This window comes from Myotis yumanensis, unplaced genomic scaffold (assembly GCF_028538775.1).
Source record: "Myotis yumanensis isolate MYYU_CA2020_CCGP unplaced genomic scaffold, mMyoYum1.0.hap1 SCAF_16, whole genome shotgun sequence".
Taxonomy (NCBI): domain Eukaryota; kingdom Metazoa; phylum Chordata; class Mammalia; order Chiroptera; family Vespertilionidae; genus Myotis; species Myotis yumanensis.
In genome coordinates, this window is record NW_027223767.1 from 1,551,257 (window position 1) to 1,570,315 (window position 19,059).

Here is a 19,059-nt window from a genome sequence, read left to right on the forward strand (position 1 = left end):
TGGAGCTCCCATCCGTGCTCGGAGCCTCCCCCCTTGCCCCGCCTCATCTCTCCCTTTCCAGAGACATTATAAATCAAACAGCTTAGAACGTAAGGCATCAAAAATCCTGAAACCTTCATCTATTATTAACGCTGACAGTAAACTCCCCCTCTGAGCGTTTTACATAGCAACTGTTACCAAGACTCGCTGGTGCCGCTGCCACTCCAGCCCGCCGCAGCCCACAGCTCTGGGGGGATGCGGCCGCCACCTGGGCACCCACCGGGCTCTCCCTCAGGGTGGGTGGGAGAGAGCCCTTGTTGGGGAACCGGTGGCTTCCTGCTGAAAGGGGTCCCGCCCGCTCTTGGGGAGCCCTGCGGACCTCAGCTCCGGCCCAGGAGGAGAGAAGGGCCCAGGCTCTTTGGAGCGCCTGTGGGCAGGGACAGGGTCCTGGAGCCCCCTCCTCGCTGCCCTGCTGAGGAGCCACGAGAGGAGGAGGGAGACCGTGAAGCACTGTGCAGATGTTGTTTACTGACTGCCCCACCTGCCAGCCAGGCCTTCCTGGTGCCTGTTTGTTCGCTGGCAGTATCTGGGCACCAGGGATTTAAAACAAAGACAAAGGCCCTGTCCCTGTCGCATCCGGTCTGGTAGGAGACAGACACGGCAGCTCCTAATTGCATTGAGTGCGATGATCAATGCGCGCACCAGGAGCAGGCTGGGGAGGGGGAGGGGAAGGGATCAGGAAGGGTTCTTCATGGAGGCAGGCGCCTGGGCAGGGTTTTGAAGGATGAACATGGGTGGGTCTGACTGTTCTGGACCGAGGGACAAGCATGTGCAAAGGCCCAGGGGCATGAAGCCGCCTGTTGGCAGGTGGGTTGTAGACTGACCTGTTTTGGTGGGGAAGGGGACCTGGAAGAGGGGTCAAGGGTCAGAGGATGCAAGACCTTGGATGCAAAGCTTGGGGGCGTTATTTGGGGACATTGGGGAGCCATGGGAGGTTTTAAACTGGAGAGAAATAAGGCCAGATTTGGGTTGTAGAAGAGCCATCCATGTTCCCTCTTTTTCCAGTGTTTAGGGATCCTGGGGTGGCGGGGAGGGGCTGACCCCTGCAGGTGCTGTTAGTAGCATCTCATTGGCCTGGAGAGGGGAGAGCACTGCCCAGGTGGGAGGCAGAGGAGGCAGTCCTCTCCGCAAGCTGTTCTCATGACCTGAGGTGTGCCCAGCCCCCGTGGGCCCGTGGGCCCTGCCCTGGAGAAGTCGCTGTCGCAGCTGGGGGCAGCCCAGTACAGACCCATGAGGGCACAGCAGCCTGGGCAGGGGGGGTCTGGCTGATCACCTGGAGAAGCAGCAGGGAACAGGGCACCAGTGAGGAGGCGTCTCGCTCTCTCCCTGCCCCGCCAGGAAGGACACACACGGGCACAGCCGTGGGCCCGGCGCAGTGCAGGCTGTGGTTGGCAGGCTTTCCCCAGTGACTGATATCTGTTCATTGTGGAAAACTCAGCAAATAGACACAAGTCCCAAGAAAGCGAGGCTCCTGTGGGATCTCGCCCCCACCAATGGCTGGATCACTTTTTGGGCCCATTTGCTCTGGAACCAGGCCTGGTTCTGGATTTTTAAAAACAGAAGTAGCCTCAGTCTGTCTGCATCCCGTCGGTGACTTGCTTTTCTCGCTTAATGCATTGGGAATGGTTCCCCGAGTCCCAAGAGCTGAGCTGCCCGAGGGGACCCGGCCTCCTGCTGCTTTATGCAGCGCCCAGCGCCGAGCCCGGCACCCCTTGGTGCACAGTGAAGAGCTGAGAAAGAAGAAAGCACTCGTCCCTGGAGATGAGTGGGCAGAAGCTGGGCGAAGCCCATGGGAAGGCTGCAATTTGGATCTGAGGCTCAGTCTTTGGGTGAGAGCTGTGTGTACTAAGGGTTCTGGATGATTGGGGTGGAGAAGTGGGGTGTCCAGGAGGACTTCCGGGAGGAGCAGGCCCTGGGACATGATAGAAGGGAGTCATGCATAATGGTCCAGGCACTCATCTGACAGACACCTGCGGAGGGTCCCCTCCTGGTCAGAGCCCTGTGTGGGCAGTGCTGCCAGGCTTGGGGGAGACAGACAGCTGCCCAAGACATGCAGGTGTGCGCTCAGCCGATGCTGGTCGAAGGTAGCCAGTGACGGCTCAGGGGCCCTGAAGAAGCCTTAGAAGCCAGAGACCCAGAGTGGGCCTGGCAGCGGGTCAGTCACCTGCACTTTGCCCAGGAGTTTGGCTCTGTCTGCCCTTGGCCTTCCGAGAGCTTCTGGTGCTGGGAGTTGATGGCAGCTCAGTGGGTGCCCTGGCCCGCTTCTTCTGCTTCGGAGAGGGACCACTGTAGCCCGGTACCTACTACCGGAGGCCCACACCCTCCACCCAGAAGCCGCTCAGCTTCCCAGAGCCCAGCCAGAGTTGGAACCCAGCTGTGCAGCCTGCTGTGCCCACACTGCACGGCCCGCCACCCGAGCCATGCTGAGAATGTCTCCAGGGAGAATCCCCCGCCCTCCCAGCCAAAGAATTCAGGAATCGACTGGCAGAGGAGCAGTTTGGCAGCAGGTGTGGCTGCAGAGGGAGGTGGGCGGGCCTCGGGAGACGCCACAGGAGCCCTGTGCCTGAGCCCCCGCACACGCATGCCCGGGGCAGCAGCTGGCCACAGTTGATGGGCAGGTGTTTCGGAGTCAGACACCTGGGTTCAAGTTTCACTTATTGGCTGTGTGATCTTGGGCTAGTTCCTTGTCTTCTCTGTGCTCAATGTCCTCATCTCTACAAGGATAATAGCACCAGTGTTGTCCGGAGGGTTGGAGAAGGTGACCCATAAGTGAATGGGCTCAGCACAGTGTCTGGTGCCTAGAGGCCAGTGAACGCTGCTGCCATCATGTTACAGGTGCCCAGGGGACAGGTGGCCGTTTCCCCGTCGGCCTCTTACATCTCTGGCTCGTGTCCAGCCACCAGCTTCGCCTCTGGAATGGCATGGCGCCCGCTCACTCTGCAGCCCACGTCACTCACTTGCTCACACCTGCTGGGGGCACCGCGAGGGGCCAGAAGCTGGAGGCTCACTGGAAGCACAGCAGCAGCTCCTGACAGGCCGAGTGACAGGCCGAGTGACTGCGGGAGGGGGGGGGGGGGGGGGGGGGACACAGGCACCTGTCAGAGAGTCATGGCGAGTTGAGAGGCGGTCCTGAGCTGAAGTTAGAAGCCTGCGAGCATTTTGCCAGGCAGACGGGAGGGAGGGTGCACCCCCGGTTGTGCCTGGTGTGTACAAGTTGGGGCACAAAAGAGCTGGTGGCAGGTGCAGGTAGTTCCTCGGGGTTTCGTGTCGCTGGGACATCAGGTCTGGGAGCTGGGAGGTCGGCAGCGGTCACGCCGAGTGTCATGCTGGGGAGGCAGGGACAGTGTCTCGGGGGCAATGGGGCTGGACTGGGGGTCTGCGTGGGGGGCAGGTTGGGTAAGAGAAATATGGTGGGTCCAGAGGGCAAGGGAGGGGCAGGAGAGGCTGAGAGGGCTGAGCAGGTGGGCTAGCAGGTGCAGGGCGAGTGAGACCAGGAGCCTCCCCGTTCCACGGACCCGGTGCCACACTGAGGTTGGCATGTGTCACAGTGCCACCAGCGGGGTGTGCCCTGTCCTCCCTGCTCGGTGACAGGCGTGCCCGGGGCACGGGCCCTCCTCCTGGGACACCCTTGTCATCCCCACCCCTGACTCGAGCCACGTCAGCCTTCCATGCCTCACCTAGAGCGGCAGCGGCAGCTTCTGTGGCAGCTTCTGTGGCAGCTTCTGTGGCGCATGCTTGCCATTAAAGGGACGAAGTTCATCGTCCACTTCAGTGTGTTTCTGGCAGCAACGGGCTGGGAAAGGCCCTCAGCTTCATCCTGAGGCCGCCCAGCAGCTCCGAGGCGCCACGGGGAAGAATGCCGTGTGTCTTGATAAGACAGGCAGGGCCTGCCTTCATGGAGTTCCCACCCACAGGGTGGACAGACAAAAGGCCAGTCAACAAACACACGAGGGGGTGATTTCAGAGAGCGGCAAGAGCTGTGAGAGTGGGGGCTCCCCTAGGCAGGCAGTCAGGGAGGGCCTCTGGGAGGAGGTGGCTTTTGGGGGCAATGAGAAGGTCCAGGGGGTGGTGGCCCAGGCAAAGAGAATGGCATGAGCAAAGGCCTGGCGTGTACAGGAGCCGGTGGGAGCCGGGTGGCTGGAGAACGTGTGGGAGGAGGGGGAGACACGCTACTGCAGATGGCGCCCCTTGCTTAGAGCAGGCGGCGCTGAGGGGAGGCTGTACCCTCCGGGCTGGCAGTGAGGGAGCCCCCCTCGGCCCTCCCCCCGCCCCCCCCCCCTCCCCCCGCCGCACCCAGGCAGGAGAGCAGCCTCCATGCAGAGGAGGGGAGGGACTTGCTCAGAATACTCTTGGGGGAGGGGGCTGGTGGGGAGGAGCAGGTGGAGGTGACTCAGTGGAACCAAGAGCCCTCTGGACCCGGGGCCCATGCCTTTCGTGGCCAACTTATTCCTTGGTCACCCCAGCCCCTGCCCACACCACCCCATTCAGCCCTCGCCCCTCCCAGAACTGGAAGCAGATCCCGTCCAGGTGCCCCTGGGCCACTCGGAAACCCTGCTGCTCCAGCAGGGCCGCTGGCGCATTTGTAGCTGGGAAATCACGCCCAGTGCTGAGCTGGGGCCATTTACCACCGGCCTCAAACCGAAGCCTTTCTGGAAAAGTCCCTTCCGGGGCTCCGATCAGCATTGGTTAAGCAGGTTGGTCAGGCACCGGCTCCCTGAGTGCCCCCAAGTCCTTCCTTGCACCTCCCCCCTTTCCCAGCCAGTAGGAGACTCTCAGGTGGGGTGATGCCCCCAGAAACGTGAGGAGGACGGAAGGTGTGAGCCAGGCGTGTTCTCTGAGCCCGCAGAGCTGCGGGAGGCAGTGCAGGAGCCGGGGACACTGCTGGAGGGTCCCAGAGACCAGCCTGCTGCCCACGGCCTCCGGGCTGCACCTGGCTTTGTGGTCTGAGGAGGAGAAGCCTGAGGTCAGGCCCCTGTGCCGTTACCCCTGTCCTGACCAGTGCCTGCCCTCGAGGGGCTGCTGGCAGGCTGGGGCTGGGACGCACGAGCTCTGCCTGAGGCTCAGGGGCAAGTGGCCGCCCTCCTGGGAGGCAGGGTGGGGAGAGGAGTGTGCGGGAGGCTCAGAGGCCCAGGACACAGAAGAACAGGGTTCGTTGAAACCGCTGAGATCCCAGCATGCCTGGAGCATGGAATCCATGGGGCTCATAGCCAGAGAGCCTGTCAGGAACCAGGCCACAAAAAGCCTTGAATGCCTTGGTGTCCTAGTCAGGCTGGGCTAGTTGTGCTGCATAACAAACATCCCCTAAAGATCAGCACCTTAACACAGGGTCTATCCCTCACTGGTTCTGAGACAGACAATAGAGGGGCAGCTCGCTGCTGTCACCCAGGGGCCCAGGAGGATGCCCAGCAGCCTCTGGAAGACTTGCACGTCACAGAGGGAGGCACACCTGGGCTTGGGGCTTCTCCCCTAAAGCAGCTTGTCACTATCACTCGGTTCCAGTGAGCAGAGCGGGCCTCACGGCACCTGACTTGTTTTGGGTGCAGGTGTGCGCGCTGCCCTGGCCGGCGGAGAGCAGCTGGTGTTTGGTGTGGGTGACCGCTGGCCGCACAGGCTGCGAGGCTCCTGTGCTTCGCCGGGAGCAGTGAAGAGCCTCAGGAGGCGTTGCGCACGGGGAGCGCAGATCCTTGTTTTACTTCTTAACTTTTTATTGACTTACATACCGAGAAGGGCCTGGATCCTAAGTGAACAGCCACTGACTTGCTACAAACGGAACACGCTGTGTGTAGCCAGCACTCAGATCAAGAGGAGAGAGAGACAGAAACATCAACGATGAGAGAGAATCACTGATTGGCTGCCTCCTGCACGCCCCACACTTGGGATCAAGCCCGCAACCCAGGCGTGTGCCCTGACCGGGAATCGAACTGTGACCTCCTGGTTCATGGGTCCACGTTCAACCACTGGGCCACACAGGCCAGGCCGTTGGTCAGCTCTGAGGTTTCTCCGCGTGCATTTCTGGGACTCACCGTGCTGTGTGGTGGCTGTTACTTCCCATAGCTGTGGTGTCGCACTGTCTGCATACACTGTGGTCTGTGTATTCCTTCTCCTTTGACGAATGTCTAGGCGGTTTACAGTTTGAAGGTCTTACGAGTAAACCTGCCGCAAACATCTGGAACACCTGGTTTGATGCTAGTGCGCAGCATTCCCATTGGCCACGTGCCCCCAGCGGGGTCACCACGGTCTCACGTGCTCAAAGGCTCCCCTGGACAGGGAGACTGAGGCAGTGGTCCAGCCAGGAGAGGCCAGGATGGGCCAGGCCCTCGCCCTTCAGCCTCAGCCTCCGGAAACTTCCTTGGTACAGTCTTGTCTGCCTTGGGATTTGCAAGACGAAAATCACATGTGGTTAGTGCCACCGACACCCCAGAAGCAAGACCCAGACACTAACTGTAGCTGCAGGCCTTGCTGTGCCGTCAGGCGGGACGTGGCCGGCGCGGCGGCAGGAGAGGCGGCTTCGAAAGCAGCTCACGCAGACTCCCATCTGACCCCGACGATGGCCCGTCCAGGGCGGCGGCCTGCTTGAGCCCCACTCTGGGCCCAGCTCTGAGCCGGCAGCAGGAAGGGCCTGCGGTCATTCCCTTGGGGTGTGGTGACACTTGCCCTGTTACGTCTTGGGGTGGCATTTCTTAATAAAGGGGCCAAGAGAGGGTAAGTCTTTGCCTAAATGAGGCCAGAGCAGTGGGGCTTTAGGCTTTGGCCTTGGGGAGAAAGGCCTGTTTGGGAGCGTCACCTGGAGCCTGCCCAGGTCCCCGCAAGGTCCGTCCCTGCGAGAACCAAGCAGAAAAGGCCATGGGCCTGCGACCTCGAGCCTCATGGCCAGGAAGGCCTGGCCCCCAGGCTGGTGGCCGTGCGGGACAGGTGACCTGCCCAGTGGGGCCGCCTCCCGGGTGAACTCGGGTGCACGTGAGCTGTGTGGCCAGCCCGTGCTGGGAGGAGGCAGGGCGAGGCCTGCTGAGGTGCTGAGATCCCTGTGGCGGATGTGTGGCCCAGCCCCCAAGCCGGCGAGGGCCGGTCGGTTTGGGTTGTCTGATAAGGGCCGCAGCATGGTGGTTCTTTGACGGCCTCTCCTGGCCCGGTGTCTGGGTGACCCGGCCACAGGGTGGTCCCTGAGACCAGCCCCGCTCCGGGGAAGCAGGCCAGGCCTCAGCCTGGGGAGATGCTGCGTGAGAAAATACAGCTTTTCACAGACACACGTGGGGCTTGTTATGAAGATTGTGTCAGTGTCTAACAGGAAGAGGAAAAAGGAGGCTTTGATGCCAGCCGCCACCTCTCAGCCGGGCGGGCGCGGTGTCACTCGGCGAGTCTGAGGCCTGCTTTTATGAAGGAGCTGTCAGCTCTCCTCAGGCCAGAGGCAGGGGCGTGGGGACAGGGACGGCTTGGGGCAGTCTGCAGAGGCCAGTATCAGCCTGGGGCGTGCTGGGGGCCGCAGCCTGCCCACCTCCAGGGCAGAGGGCTGTGGTGAGGGACTGAGCGCTGTGCGAGGCCCCTGGGGAGCAGGGACGCCCGGCCCCGAGGTCCTGAGGAGCCTTTTGAACCTTCAACATGAGGGAAGAGCCTTCCAGACCAGCATGGGGAGACCAGTGCGCTGTGCTCTGGTTCTTAGGGAGCGTGGAAATCCCTGTTTGGTATCTATGGCAACTCTATTAACCAGAACTCGGTGCCACAAACTCCCGTCCCCATTCATTCTAAAGCACTCAGAGCTGTTGGTCTTTTAAAAAAAAATCTTCTCTCACTGGAGAAAATGCAGACATTACCAAAGAATATACAGAAGGAAAGGAAGTCACTGCCGCTCCCCGACGAGGCACCGGTGCCAGCATTTCTTTGTTTCTACCCCGTTTGGCAAAATTGGGATCATGCTGAAGCCCTGCTGTTCTGCCTGAGGGGCGGGGGAGGGCTGTAGAAACAGGTTTGCTGAGGCTGGGGCTTGGGGGTCCTCTGTGCTGAGCTCCTTGCAGGAGCTGTCCCTCTCTGAGCCTCGTGGCTGCCTCCGCAGGGAGGCTGGGTGGTTCTCGGCGCCGTCGGAGCCCGCAGCAGGTCTCGGGGTTTGCCCTGCAGCAGTGGCCCTATTGTTCTGGCTTCTCTCCCAGGAGGAGCCTGGTAATGTTTGTGGCGGGGTGGGCACCAGGCTGGCACTGCCGCCTGGCGAGCGGTTCAATGGGGAACCTGGGCTCACTCCCACCTCCGGCACGTTCCCACTTCGTGATCTCGGGCAAATTACATTGCCTTGTGAGCCCCTGTCTCTAAGCCACAGAACTGACTCGCTGTGATCGTGTGTTGACATGGTGTGTCCACAGCACTCAGCACACAGGGTCACCACTCCCTGTGCCCTGGCAGGCGTGGCTGTGGGTTATGTTGGGCTCTTCCTTCGGTGCCCAGCAGAGTAGCTAGGACGTAGGGGGCACTGCGTGGGGTGGCAGCTGCTCTGTGACCCTGCGCTTGATCAAATGCCCTGTCACAGTCTGGGGAGGAATACGCTTGAGCAGGGGTCCCGCTGTTTACTTTGCAATGGGCCCCACACATGTGGAAACGTCCCTGGTCTTAACAATAGGATCCCTGGCAGGAGCTCACAGGACGCCGGTCTCAGCACCCGCGGGAGTCTGTGCTCGAGAACTGCTTGTGAGGTCAAGGCGGGTGCCGTGCCCGAGGCCCGTGTGGAGGCAGGTGCCAAACAGGGTTCCAGCCGTCACTCCAGGAACTACCAGTGGAGTGGTGAAGCCTGCCAAGGGCAGGAATTGTCAGGGTGGAATGCCAGCCAGGCGCGCGGGGCAGAGTGGAGGGCCTGCGGAGCTCTGGCCAGGCGCGCGGGCAGGCACAGGACGACTCAGGCTGCAATCGATTGAAACTGAGCCACGTGCTGGGCTGCCAAGCCCATGTGAGGTGGCGGAAGGGCAGCAGCGTGGGCGTCGGGCCTGCCCCCTCCCTCTGCCCTCGGAGGCGGCTTGGACATGCCCAGCACCACCCATGGGGGGGAGAGGAGAGGAGCTGAGACCAGGCCACGTGGTGTCCAAACCTGTGACAGTGACCGGAGAAAGGGCAGCAGTGGAGGCCAGAGCAGCATCCGGGGCAGGTGGGGCTCGGGCCACCTGCACGTGCAGGGAGGTGTAGGCAGGCCGTGCGCAGGCGGGCGGCAGGCCGGGCCTCTGGCTGACAAGGCGGCTCAGCAGGCTCAGCAGAGAAGAGAGTGGAGGCCAGGGCTCTGCCTTCACAGTGCACAGGCCCTCGGGGAAGAGGGGATCTGCTGGCGGGAGGCCGGCCACCCTGCCGAGTCACCCCACGGGGGAGGGGGCGGGGGGGCAGGGGTTGCTGGGCCCCAGAATGGAGTGGTGGAGGGTGTCCCTGGGGAGAAAAAGCATTTCAAGACGAGGCTGTTCCTTTAAACTTTCCGTGCCAGCCTCTGTGGGTGATCCTGACGCAGGAAGCCAGGCGTCCCGTCAGAGAGCCGATGGACTCCACCAGCCGTAGGAGCCAGGAAGGGGGTTGTGTGGGTCCAGAAGAAAAGGAAGAATTGCTTCTCACTGAGGGAATCGGGAAAGGGCCTCAGAGGCGCTGCTGCCTTGGGTTTGGACCTGCAGAGACAGGGAGGGGCACCCCAGGAGGCAGGACTGGCCAGGAAATGGGGAGCCTGGTAGGGACACTCGGGTCTGATCTCCGAGAGCTCGGGGGCAGCAGGAGGTGTGGGCTGGGAGGCTGAGCACCGCACTGAGCTGGGAGCTCAAGTCGGTGGAAGCAATGGGAGCCTTTTCAGGCTTCAGAGCAAAAGAAGGCCCTGAGCAGAGCTCGTGAGAGCCACGTGGGCCCAAGGCCAGGACCCAGCAAGCCCAGCTTGGAGGCGCCCGCTTCCCTGTGGGAGGTGAAGAGGCCAGATGATGGGCTGTGGCTGTGAGGTGGGGGGGTGTCTGGTGAGGAGACCTGGGGGGGTGGAGGGGGGACTTGGGGCCCCCTCGGAGGCGGCCACAGGAGGACAGCAGAAGGCAGGTTAGCGGAGCAGGACTCGGTGTGTGGAAGAGAGCGGGGCTTGCCGCAGGAGGTGGCCAGGGCTCTGGGAAGAGGAAGGTCAGCAGGATGGAAAGCCAAAGGGTGGGGCTGAGGCATCTCCACCCTGGGAGGGGCCCGCCAGAGGCTGTGCTGGGCCCTCAGACCTGCTGTGGCCCGGCTGGTTGAGATCTGTGCTGGGAGGACAGGGAGGCGGTGTCCGGAGGTCCTGGCCACCAGGAGTCCCACCTGCAGGGCTGTCCTCAGAGGCCTCCTGCTGCGGCCTGGCCACCTGCCGGGGCGGGGGGAGGGGGCGCGGGCGGTGGGACAGCTGCCCTCCAAAGGGCAGGGGCTGCTGGGCCTCAAGGACAAAGGCAGGCGGGGGCAGGGGAAGGAGTGTGTGGCTGGGCTTAATGGCCCTGAAGAAAAAAAAACATAAAATTGGAGAATTATGGGGAGACATAAACAGAGTTGTCAGGCATTAGCTGCAAGCCGGCCCAGCTGGGGAGATGCCGGTGCTGAGCGGGTGCTGGTGCGCATAAAAGACAGAAGTTATAAAAGGGAGGGCTCAGGAGGTCCTGCCTCCACGCTGGGGCTCCTGCCTCCTTTTCTCACGCCCTGGCAGAGGCCCTGGCCACACACTGACAGGGGTGGGGAGGGGAGGGGGGCTGGGGCAGGGGCAGGGCCTGCCAGCTATGCAGAGACCCGTGGGGGGAGGAGGGACTCAGAGCCCAGGCTGGTGCAAGTACCGGGGAGCCAGGCCCAAGAACGAGAATTTATGGGTGCTCACACACCCTGCCATCATCATTTTCGCTGTCGCTGCTGATGCCATTAGTCAAGCACTAATGGGCTTAAATTTCACCTTAAACTCTCCCCACTGTCCTCAGCAGATGACAAACGCCGTGTGTCCTGCTGTGCAAGCTGCTGGGGGCTCTGCAGACACTGCCCCTCCTCTTCTGACAGCCTCTGGCCCCAGTGAGAGGCTCTCAGCCGCCCCAGGCCTGGGGACACGCACAGGTCAGGGGAATTCCTGGGGGTCTCTGGGAGCCCCGGGGGGCAGGGGGCAGGAAAGGGGGCTTCTAGGGGTGCTTTGGAGGATCTGGAGTGACGTGGCATGGGAGGTGGGCTCCAGGGCCCAGTGCCCCCCCCCCCCCCCATGTGGTGTGAGCAGGCTGTGCCGCTCCGGTTCCCCAGCCCAGGGCATGAGGGGCAGCGGCAGAGCGGACCCCAAGAACCAGCCGCACTTTTCTGAAAAGTCTGGGAAATCGCGTTTGCTCAGACCAACAGAAACAGCAGTGGCTTTCCTTGGGGGTGGAATTCCATTCCACCCGCCCACCAGCCACCCGGCGCTCATTCAGCTGACAAACCTGGCCCACAAGCCCCTGGTTGCTCTTGTCCATCAAAGGCTCCAGTGGCTGTTGGAGCCGCATCAGAGAAGACAAGTGGGTGATCTCTAAATGTAGTTTGCTTGGGAGACAGAATCCTTCCAGGGTGGCTGGTGGGGTGGAAGGGATGTGACCAAGGCGCTCGGGGGCCGTGGGCGTGGCGTGGACTGCTGGCCCATCTGGTCCGTGAGGGCTGTGTTTGCCGGGAAAGGAGGGGACGGGACAGGAATGCAGACGGAGCTACAGCAGAAGAAACACAGGTCAGGCTGTGGGGTTTCCCTGCTGTTGGCTCACGTCCATGGCCACTGCCCACCGCCCTTGGTTCCCATGGGGGCCGGTGGCCTGGGATCTCGCGGGACCTTATTTGCCATCAAAGCCAGCTGTAGGGGCTGGTGCTCAGCGCCCTTTTCCATGGGAATCTCCCTCCCAGGCCTCCAGCACTGGCCTCTCATCACTTGAACAGGAGGCCTATCCCTGTCCCCTCAGGGAGGAGGGAGGAGGCTGGCTCAGGTCTGGGGGGGGGAGGCTCAGATGTGGACCTGCCCCCTAAGGGCGTTGACCCTGCCCTTAGGAACTGGAGGTTTGGGAGAGGCAGCCCCTCCGCCAGGTTGGGAGCTGGAGCTCAGAGAAGCCCTGAGGGTCTTCCTCTTCGCCCACCAGTGTTAGGACTGGCTGTCGAGCCCGAGGGGCTCTGCCTGACATTCCTCTGCAGCTCTCACCGCCTGCCTGGCTTCCTGGCTGTTCTCTGGGAAACTGTCCCAGCGACTCCTCACTCCTCACTGGCTCCTCCAGCCTCCATTCTCCGTCGCTGAGCACCGTCTGTTGGTGCCGCTCACGCCCTTGCCTACCCTCGATGGCTTCCCACGCTCACAGCACAGAACATCACTGTGAACTTCACCATGGCCTCCAGAGCCTCGCACCACGTGGACCTGCCCAGTGGTTATCTCCTGCCCCTCACATTCCCCTTGGAACCACGTTTATTGCCCTCCCTCTCCTTCTCTCCTGCTTCCCAGGGCCTTTCCCTTTTCCCTCACTAATTCCTCCCCTCTCTCCGGTCTCGGTCTCGGGTGAAGACCTTGGGAAGCCCCCCCTCTGGGAAGCTCTCTCTGAGCCCGTTCCCACTCAGGCGTGACTCAGGGACCTCCCCACGCGCCAGGAGGCTCAGCCACAGCTACCTCGCTGTTCAGTCCTAGCACTTGTGTGGCACACGGGAGGCACTTAGTAACTGCGCCAAATGGATGGATAGGTGGGTGGATGGATGGATGGATGGATGGATGGGTGGGTGGGTGGGTGGATGGATGGATGGATGGATGGGTGGATGGGTGGATGGATGGATGGATGAATGGATGGATGGAGGATAGATGGATGGGTGGATGGGTGGATGGATGGATGGATGGATGGGTGGATGGGTGGATGGGTGGATGGATGAATGGTGGATGGATGAGTGGATGGATGGATTGATGGATGGATAGGTGGGTGGATGGATGGATGGATGGATGGGTGGATGGATGGGTGGGTGGGTGGTTATGTGGGAAGGTGGATGAAGAGGCCATGTGATGTGTGAGGAGAACCCATAGGCACCAGGAAGTAGAGTTATGAGCCTTAGGCAAGTCCATGCCTCAGTGAGCCTCAACTTCCCTGTCTATAAAATGGTCTGCCAGTCTGATGGCTAGAAAGGAGGTTCAGAGTGAGCTGAGTGAAGGCGGAGGCCGGGGGGTCAGGTGCTCCGAGGACAGACAGAGTCTGGGACAACACACATGTTCCCCGAGTTCCGCAGTCCCCAAAGTTCCCTATCTCCAGGGGAACACTGATGCCCACCGTTTTAAAAATCTCCACCCAAGGATATGTTCTTATTGATTTTTTTTAAAATATATATTTTATTGATTTTTTACAGAGGGGAAGGGAGAGGGATAGAGAGTTAGAAACATTGATGAGAGAGAAACATCGATCAGCTGCCTCCTGCACGCCCCCCACTGGGGATGTGCCCCCAACCAAGGTACATGCCCTTGGCCGGAATCGAACCTGGGACCCTTGAGTCTGCAGGCCGACGCTCTACCCACTGAGCCAAACTGGTTAGGGCTGTTCTTATTGTTTTTAAAAGAGAGGAAGGGAGGGGGGAGAGAGAGACATCAATGTGAGAGAAACATTGATCAGTTGCACCTCGAACCTGCAACCTAGGTATGTGCCCTGACTGAGAATCGAACCCGCAACCTTTTGGTGCACAGGACAGTGCTCCACCAGCTGAGCCCCCGGCCGGGCTGATGGCCCCGTTCTTGCCTGTGCCCAGGACCCCTGCCCCAAGGAACAGACTTCATCCCAGTGCCGCTGCTCACCAAGAACCCCTGGCCTGCAGGCCTCGGTGTGCCGTCTGCACTGTGGGTGCTCATGTGTTCCTGCAGTCCCTCGGGATTAAGATGAGGCAGAGCAGGAGGCACTCTGGATGCCCAGACACAGAGGGGCCCAGGAGATATGGCCTAAGAGTGACTGATGCCCTAATGCAGCGGTTCTCAACCTGTGGGTCGCGACCCCTTTGGCGGTCGAACGACCCTTTCACGGGGGTCGCCTAAGACCATCCTGCATATCAGATATTTACATGACAATTCATAACAGTAGCAACATTACAGTTATGAAGTAGCAACGAAAATAATTTTATGGTTGGGTCACAACATGAGGAACTGCATTTAAAGGGCCAGAAGGCTGAGAACCACTGCTAATGCCTGCCATGAGGGTCGCCCTCAACCACAACACAGTGCTCCCCCTGGGCCTTCCTACTTTGGCCAAAGTTGCCTCCAGAACTGAGTGTGAAGCTTCCAAATCTCAGGCCTGGCCCCACAGCCGTGCATAATAATAATAATAATAATAATAACATTAGGCCTTTCCTTACTTACCTGTCCCAGGGCTTCCCTGCAGGCAGGTTACAACGTGCGGCCAGCGGAGTGTGAGGCGTGGCTGTGAGCGTGATGACGACACAGGGTGCTTATGTCCATTTCCTCACTGGTTCTCTGGTCAACCCTGTGAGGTGGATACTGACCACTCTCCCCGGCGAGGGGGCACTCACCGGAGGCCACACAGCACGTCCGTGGCAGGGCCTCGGGGACTGGACGTTCTTTCCAAAGACCCAGGAGGCTCTGGTCTGGAAAAGCCAGCATGAGACAGGGTGGACACAGGTGCCTTTCTGAGCCTCTTTCCACGGGCCTGGGGCTGCAGGGGCCTCCTGCCAGCTGGCCAAGTCTGTCCCACCGACGTGCCAGCTCGGGAACACAGGCGCTCGGGCCTGCTCTGGCCACCGCCCGCTGGGCCTCGGGGCCAGGATAGCCGGGGAGGAGGCCAGAGCCAGGTTCCTGCCGCTCCAAGGAGCCCCGCCTCCCTGGCCCCACCACGACCAGCTAGGACCAGGACAAGGATTTTCCTGAACTTTCTCTGTGTTATAAAAAGGTATATTTACTTTTTAAGACCAGCAGCTCACTTATTGGCCTTTCTCTGCCAGGCATTGCTCAGACGACTCTGTGCATGATCTCATCTAACCCTTACACCCCCTCTGAGGGACAGACGCTCACTCCTGTTTCACAGATAAGGAAACTGGGGCATGGATGCTGGGGTCACCTGCCCAGGCACCACAGTTTGGGGGTGTCCAGCAAGGGTTTGGCCCCAGATATTCCTGCCGCGCCCTTACAGCCCGAGCCCCGGGCCCGGGGTGGCCTCTGTCCTTAAACTGCATAAGGGTGGCCTTTGCTCTGATGACTGAAGGGAAGCGTGTAACAGAGAGGATGGTGACCTGTAAGAGCAAAGCAGGCCCTGAGCGCTGGGGCTGTGGTTGTCAACAGCCCTGGTGGCAATGGCTGGCCATACAGCTCAGGGCTCGAGCCAGTCCTGGCTTGTGTGTCCCCCAAGACTGTGCCCCGGGAGTGAGGCCACAGCCTGTGTGGGGCGGGGCCTCAGTTTCCTCACCTGTGAAATGGGGGGATGGCTCCTGTCCTGCCCGTTGTCCCGTGCAGGATGAAGGTGGGTTGACTCCACTTGGCATCTGGGACTCCTCCCTTCTTACCCGTGAAGAAACAGGCCCCCCCTGGCCTAGAGCCAGACAGCTGTCCGGTGGCTGTGCCAGAGGGGAGCCTGAAGCAGCCTCCTTCTTCAACCATTTGTCCATCGAAGTGTTAAAACCTTTACCAGGTGTCAGGTGGTCATGATTCAAAAAAGATCAAGGTCCCTCCTCTTTGACGCAGTGGGGCCTCTGCACTTTCTACACTGCACTTTCCTCACCCACCTCGAGGGTGCACCCGGCGATGCCCAAAGCCCTGCCTCCCTCACCAGCACTTCACTGTCAGGGACCCCCGAACGCACTTCCCTCCGCCTCTCAGTGGCCGTCGGGGACACCTGGTTTCTGCTTCATCGCAGCCGCAGTTCATCGCCCTGTGCCGGCGTCTGCGTCTGGCTGGGAGCAGGCCTGCTGGGTAGAGGCATCTGTAGTTTTGGGGGGTCCATATGGCCAAAAACTCTCTGAAGAGATTTACTGGTGTACCCCCACATCCCCAACTGGACCAGCCTAGCCCGGTAGATGCAGGATGCGTATCCGTGCCCAGTCTATGCCCAGAAAAATCAAATGGGTCATTTCCCCAAAGGAAATCCTCCAAGGCCGGCACGCTTAGGGGCCAGGCCAGGGAGCACCGGAGTCTGGCCCTTCGCCCTGCACCCTGACCAATGGCGGGGCTCGGCACTGGGCTTCAGGTCTCTTCGTCATAAATCAAGGGCGCTAACGCTGCCTGCCCCACGGCTGTCATGAGGATGAGATTTGTAGACGCAAAGCGCTGACCAGGACAGTGCCTGGCACCTACGGCGAGTGCGAACTGGCTGCTACTCATTTAGTCTGGGTAAGCCTTGTCCCCCAGGACCGGAGCCTGGGTCAGAGGTGTGACACCTTCTAAAGGGGTCGGGGAAGGGGAGAGGGGATGGGGAGCCAGCAAGAAAAAGCGTGGGATCATCGTTTCCCAGCTTCCCACTCTCCTGATGGGGACACAGAACCAGGAGGCACGGACATGACGTGACTGCAAGCTTCCCAGAGTGATGCTGCCAGGAAGCTGTGCCGAATGCAGAGTCCCAGGCACCACACAACCAGCAGTGAGGGATGCTGAGCCCAGCCCCCAGGACGCAGGGGCCCGAGGGCCGGATGGTTGAGATCTTGCGGCCTGTAGTGACCCACAGGCCAGCAGTGTCGCCTTCCCTGGGAGCTTTTTAGATTGCAGAACCCCAGGCCTGACTCCACAGCAGAGTCTGCCCCGCACTAAGATGTGCGCACTAGCTGTGAGCAACACTGACTCCAGTGGGAAAGTAACTCACCCGCCGCGGGAGAGGGGCCTTAACCTTCAGTCCCAGCAGCCCTGCCCAGCTCTGGCGTGTCATGTCCCTTCCAAAGCCCTCCGGAAGACCTGCTCTGTCCCAGACACCTGCCAGCCCTGGGAGTCAGAGTACAAGACTGGGTCCTCGCCACCAGCCCCCACTGGAGCGCCAAAAGGTACTGCCCTTCACTGAGCCTCCACCAGGTGCCAAGCACAGTGTCTCATTCCGGCTCAGGATAACCTGTCAGCGTGGTGGTAATCAGCAGGTTTTGGCTGAGGAACAACATGACACTCAGAGAGGTGAAGCAATAGTGTGCAGAGCCGGGATTTGAACCCTGAGCTGTGTGGCTTCGAGGCTTTCGGCACTTACAGACAGGATGCAGCAGGGGGCAAATGAGCCTCCCCTCATGTCTCATGTCTGGCGACAACCAGCACCTGTCAGTCCTCACAACTGGCCGGCCTGGCGGTGGTGAATCTGACATCTCTATGGCTCCCGGTCCCACAGGCCTGCCACTCTCCTGCCAGCACCACGGCACCAGCCAGGAGGGGACACCCTGCACCTGTTCAGAGCAAGTGAGCCCTGGGGGCAGGCGGCGTCCGCAGGCAGCTGGAGAGGCTCCCCCAGATGTGGAGTGACTGGAAGCCGGGGAAGGGGGCGGGGTAGGAACTTCTGGAGGTTTGGTGCAGTTGGAGATGGGCCTGGGAAGAGCGAACAGCCTTTAGCTGGGGACAAACACCACTGCACGGGATGCTAGCAGGACCTGTCACCTGGGTCAGACAGCGGGACGGACGCACGCCCCCGCCTGTGCTCTGAAGCACCTCCACACTGCACTGCTCTGAGCAACCCGCCAGGAGGAGGCGGCAGCCGAAACCCAAGGCTCCCCGCTGCCTCTGGAACAGCTGCTAGTGGTTCACTTTCCCCAAGGGTTAGTGCTTCTGGGCACCAGGCTGCATGTCTGGGGGGCTGGCAGAGTCCACCCCCACCCAGGAGAGCCGGGGGCAGGCCTTCCCCGCAGCGGGTGGGCGAGGGAGCCAGGAGGACGAGGTCCCAGCTGCTCAGGGACAGGGTCCTCCCCTCCTGAACGCAGCTGAGACCGAGAACCCTTCCCAGAATAGTGGTCGTCTCAGTCTCTGTGGGGGGAGGAGGTAGATGCCCACCCAAAGCTGCTCAATGTGCATGGCTTGTAATTTCGTCATCAGAACAGCTGCACGTTTGGAAGGGGGTGGTGCATGGCTGGGGGGCTCCCATTTGGGCTGCAGATGACGAATGGGCCTGTGTGCCTGCCTGCGACCCAGGAGCCAGCCCCTGGCTGGGACGCCCCTAGGGGCAGGAGAGATGCCTCAGGCAACTAGATCTGCAAGAGGACGCAGGTGGGGAGTGTGGCCGTGAAGCCTCTCTCCAGCTCCCCACCACACCAAACCCCCTGCCCCCCAACCAGTTTTCTTAAATTTCCGAAAGAGCAAACCAGAACATCACTGTCCTCTACCTGCCTCCCTCGAGCCCCAGGCACCTCCCTGATGCCCAGCTGCTGAAAGAGCAAACAAGCTTGAGGCCCTATGCACAGGGCCCAGAGCGGCCCCTTCCCACTGTGGCACTGTTCCAGGTCTGGGATGAGAGGTGACGTCACCTCCTAGAAGGGCAGTTTGAGGATTAGAAATAAAATCTATCAAGGCACCTTGGCTGCAGGAGAGGACCAGACAGTATGCTGACGCTGCTGCTGCTGTTATACCCACAGTCTGAGGGTTACTGAGAACTTTCTAGATCCGAGGGAGGCCCCAGGCTGGTGTGTGGGCTGGCTGGGGGTTGGAGCCCCCTGAGAACCTACCAGCCCGCCTATGTGCTCAGGGGCCCTCTCTCCCCCTCTCTCCTGACCCACCTTGCCTTCAGAGCCGCTGGGCCCAGCAGGTGGCCGAAGGGTGTCATCCGACAAGCCCAGGGCAGCTGCTGTTCTCACATCTGTATTCCACATGCCTCTCTCCTGCCCCCAACCCATCAGGCTTCTTGCCTCTGGCAATCCAGGCCAGAGGCCTTGTGGGGGGCCCTGGGCCCTCCCCCCCTCCCCACCCCAGCAGCTAAGCTGGGGAGAGAAATCTAGGTTCCCAAGAAGGTTGTGTTCTTTCCTGCCACTGAGCCAGGCAGCCCTTTGCGGCTGGAATGCCTTTTTCCTTCCTTCGCAGCCCACACTTCCATCCCCCTTTCGCAGTGGGTGTCTCTCACCCCACCTCGTTCAGGAGGGAGGTGCTTAGGGGCCAGGCTGTGGGTCGCCAGCATCGGG

At 61.0% G+C, this 19,059-nt stretch overlaps 1 protein-coding gene across 3 annotated transcripts in view; it reads left to right on the forward strand.

Moving 5' to 3' along the window:
• Positions 1 to 19,059, forward strand: part of RAI1 (retinoic acid induced 1) — a 116,512-nt gene that overhangs the window by 74,088 nt on the left and 23,365 nt on the right. The window lies entirely within an intron of this gene.